This window comes from Elephantulus edwardii, unplaced genomic scaffold (genome assembly GCF_000299155.1).
Source record: "Elephantulus edwardii isolate Elephantulus edwardi_28Jun2011 unplaced genomic scaffold, EleEdw1.0 scaffold00223, whole genome shotgun sequence".
Taxonomy (NCBI): Eukaryota; Metazoa; Chordata; class Mammalia; order Macroscelidea; family Macroscelididae; genus Elephantulus; species Elephantulus edwardii.
Window position 1 is genome coordinate 2,076,160 of NW_006399973.1, and position 4,692 is coordinate 2,080,851.

General features: G+C 40.5%; 1 pseudogene; it reads left to right on the forward strand.

Moving 5' to 3' along the window:
• Positions 1-1,634: 1,634 nt before the first annotated feature.
• On the forward strand, positions 1,635-2,369 carry LOC102855989 (annotated as a pseudogene).
• The last annotated feature ends 2,323 nt before the right edge of the window (positions 2,370-4,692 follow it).

Consider the following 4,692-nt stretch of genomic DNA (forward strand, 5'->3'; position numbering starts at 1 on the left):
ACATGAAGAAATATTCAAAATCCCTAGAGATGCAATTTGAAACAACTATGAGGTATCATCTCACCCCAGTAAGAAAAGCAAAATTTAACAGAACAGCAAACATCAAATACTGGCAAAGTTGTGGAGAAACTGGAACCCTTATTCACTGTTTGGTGTGAGTGTAAAGTAGTGCAACCACTATGGAAGGATGTATGGCGCTTTCTCAAAAAGTTGCAAATAGAAATACCATTTGACCCAGCAATTCCTCGACTGGGAATTGATTCTAAAGAAATCATAACCGCCACCCAAGCAGATATATGCACTCCCATGTTTATTGTGGCTTTGTTTGCAATAGCAAAGAGCTAGAAACAACCGAGGTACCCATCAACAAACGAATGGATAGAGAAGCTCTGGTATGTTTACACAATGAAATACTATGCAGCATTGAGAAACAAGGAACTATTATGCAAAATGGATGACCCTGGAGGACATTATACTGAGTGAAATATCTCAGTCACAAAAGGACAAATATTGAATAGGGCTACTGTTATAAAAGGGGACTGATGTTGGGGTTGAAGGAAGACAGAGAAGGAGGGGAAGCATGATATATACTGCATTGAAACAGATGAGGGAAAGAACTGTTTAAAAGGTATATATGAGTATTATTTTCAATACAGGAGTCCAGAATGAAGGCTGCACAGTGAAGTGAACTTGGGGGGAGGGATTGCATAACTATGAAAGAGTTTTTCTTTTATTTTTCAAGGAAAAGAGTAAACTGGAGGGGAGAGGAGTAGGCAGGGAGAAAAGTGCAACAATGAATGACTGAAAACCCTAAGTCTTTATAAACTTCATTTAAATTAATTTAAAAAATTTTTTAAGAAAAAGCTAGGGTAGAGAAAGTATACAATGAACTGGGAACACTTAGCTATATCATAAAACAACAACCAACAATCATAAAATACCAACTCATTGCCATGGAGTTGGAACCAACTCATGTCTGACCCTCCAGTGGGTTTCTGAGACTGTGAATCACATGGGAAGAGATTATCCATCTTTTATTTTTAAGAAAAATTTTTATTTTAATTGTGATTTTAGCAAAAGTTTACAGAAAAGTTAGGCTTTCGTTCATTCATTGTTGCACACTTTACCCCCTCTCACTCCCTACCTCTCTCCCAGTTCATTCTGTTTTAAAAATATATTCATTCATTGGTGTGAGATTATCCATCTTTTGCTCATGGAGTCATTAGTGGATTTGAAGCCCCAGAAAAGTGACACTTTTGAGTTAGCAGTGCAACTTCATATGGATCACACCAAAATATAAAAAAATAAATATGGAGATGTGTTAAAAAGATACTGGACCCAGGTTGAAGGAAGCAAACCAAAGAAAAAACCCGAAAAAATTTTAGCATCAAGATTAATAATGGTAAGAATGGACCATAACCCACTGAGTAGAATAAAGGCCCACATGGGGCAGTCTGCTTCTGTGAAGAACTGCAGTCTTGGAAAGTGTATGGGGCAGTTGTATGCTGTCATACAGAACCCCTGTGAGTCAGACTTGCCACAGTTGCAATGGGGATGGGAGTTTATATTTTACTAAACAAACTCCAGAGAAAAGAAAGATAAAGTACTTTTCCCTTGGCGGCACGTGAGCAAAGATGGCGATGCAGATTTCCAAGAAGAGGAAGTTTGTCGCAGATGGCATCTTCAAAGCCGAACTGAATGAGTTTCTTACTCGGGAGCTGGCTGAGGATGGTTACTCTGGAGTTGAAGTTCGAGTTACACCAACCAGGACAGAAATCATAATCTTAGCCACCAGGACACAGAATGTCCTTGGTGAAAAGGGCCGACGGATCCGAGAACTAACTGCTGTGGTTCAGAAGAGGTTTGGCTTCCCTGAGGGCAATGTGGAGCTTTATGCTGAAAAAGTGGTCACAACAGGTCTGTGTGCCGTTGCCCAGGCAGAATCTCTGCGTTACAAACTCCTAGGAGGGCTTGCTGTGCGGAGGGCTTGCTATGGTGTGCTACGGTTCATCATGGAGAGTGGAGTCAAGGGCTGTGAAGTTGTGGTCTCTGCAAAACTCCGAGGACAGAGAGCTAAGTCCATGAAATTTGTCGATGGCTGATGATCCACAGTGGGGACCCGGTTAACTACTACGTTGACACAGCTGTGCGCCACGTGTTGCTCAGACAGGGTGTGCTGGGCATCAAAGTAAAGATCATGCTGCCCTGGGACCCAAGTGGAAAGATTGGCCCTAAAAGCCCCTCCCTGACCACGTGAGCATTGTAGAGCCCAAAGACGAGATACTGCCTACCACCCCCATCTCTGAGCAGAGCAGAGAGGTGGGAAGCCAGAGCCACCTGCTATGCCTCAGCCAGTCCCAACTGCATAATAGGGTCTCCTTGGCAACTGGATCTGAATTTTTGGAAGCTGCTTTGTAAAGACCTTTAATAAAATCTTTTTCAAAGAAAAAAAAAAGATAATGTACTAGTACATTTAAAAAGAAGAATGGCTTTAAGATACTGTCATTTTGCAACTATTGTGTGAGCAGTTGGTTTAGACAAGAATCATCACAGAGAGCCACAAATACTTGTGGGTAGCTAGTCACATATTTCTTACCTTTGAGAGAACCCCTTAACAGGAGCTAGGCAATTTACATTTCATAATCTTAATTTGTTGAATTGGTTAGAATAATTATTATTCCTATTAGGAACAACATACCAGATTAGGAAACTGAGCTTTAAGGTAGCAAATAACTGTGTGTTCTGTCTGCTGGCTTTGATCCCAGTTGACCACAGCCCGAGATAGCACTCTCTCACATATCCACCTAACCCCGACCAGTGCCAGTGTAGGTTGGAGAATTGTGAAGTGGCCCCAGTCTGGTGTCACAAGTTCTAGTAGTGTAAGATGCATAAGTGAGGTTTCAACCTGTGAAGACTGATTTTGTTGGCTCCTGTGCACAGGTGAAATATGACACCTTCTTCAGGCCAAGATGTCTTTGATACAAGACCTGGTATGCCATTGGCCCTGTTTGTACTCTGTGGCAAGCTTAATGGGGAAATATGGGAAAGTTCACACCCACGGGACACCCTGGGCCAATGCATGAGGTGCAGGGCATGGGGTGATCATAGCAACTGTCATTCTTGGTGTGGACTGATATCAGGTGAACAGTGAGGCTCAGGTCTCATGCTTTCCCTTTAAAAGTATTTACAGGTGAGTGGTATTACATGAGGTAACCAGATATTTACCTCACCTCCTTATTTAATGTAACTCATGTAAACATCCACTGAAACATACTGTTGTTGTTGTTGTTTACTGTCGAATTGGAATCAAACCATGGCTGACCCTCCAGTGAGATTTCACAGGCAGTTCATTGCCTGGGAGGAGATTGCCCATCCTTCTCCTATGGAATAGCTGGTAGCCTCAAACTGCACGCCTTTGAGGTTAAAGCACAGCTTCATGCTGGCACTAGGCCACCAGAGCATCCGCAGAACTCTTGTATGTGTCTCTGTCACACAGACCAGGAATAATCTTTTCTATTATCTGTGCATGTCAGGATTTCAGATTCAGATATTTAATATTAATTCCAATAAATTATATAAATAGCTTCAGAGACACATTGACAAGATTGAAGGAGACTTTTATTATGTTACTTTAACTGCCAGATGTAAATATTTAAAATATATTACAACTTTTATATTCCTTTTTTTTACAAATTATTTTTATTTTATTTGTTTTGTTAAAATATCAGGAGTTTTAAGACATACATGTGAGGCAGAGTTTTGGCACTCTCTGGGTAATCCTAATTCATATCTGTTTGCTACTTTAAAGTATAATTTCTTAACGGGGAGCTCTTGTGGATAGTGCCAAGAAGCTGGTCTGCAATCTCTAATCCACTAGATGCTCCCCTCGTAAAGGACAATCTCCTCCTGCGCTAGTAAGGTCAGATTAGAAGGTACGCACATACAAAAAAAAAAAAAGAGTTAAAAAAGTTTCATTTCTTTGAAGTTATCTAAGGTCAGATGATGGTTAATAGAGTCAGTTTAATAGAATTGATTTTCCAACATTCATACTTCCTACAGTTCATGTTCTAATTATTAAAAGATGTTTACAGCTATTTTTCCTCATTTGAATTGACTTCCATTATGGGCTGTACCTCTAATATTATAACTATCTATGCTCTTCTATTGTTCATAGGGTTAAGAAGTAGATGCTCAATTCTGCTTCCTGGTCTGTCTTAATCTGGGAGCTCTGCTTAAACCCTTCCACCATGTGTGACCCTCTGGCAATTGATAGACCTGTGACAAAGCTTTCAGCATTATAGCATCCACAAGTTGTCAGTACAGCAAACTGACAGATAAGTGTTGTAAATGTGAGTGATTTTAATCTGTGGCCCTCAGGCCTGGTTTTACTTGGTTTTGGTTGAACATTCTTCTAAGCAGTATAGCATTGGTCTGTCCATTTGCTGTACAGAGGTAACTCGTGGTTGCTGTGATACTAATGTGTCAAATACAATAATGGTAGACAGTGTTTGGTGGAGCTCCCAGAGTAAAAGAAGCTTTGAAGCAGGAGTGGCATCCACTTCCAAAATAGCTTGCCTCTGGAAACCCTATGAACTTGGAGAAAGGATGAAAGTTACACAAGTGTTTAGGTCTTTCTTTAATAGGGTCACTATGAGTCGTGTACATATTGATGGCACTTAACAACAACATAAA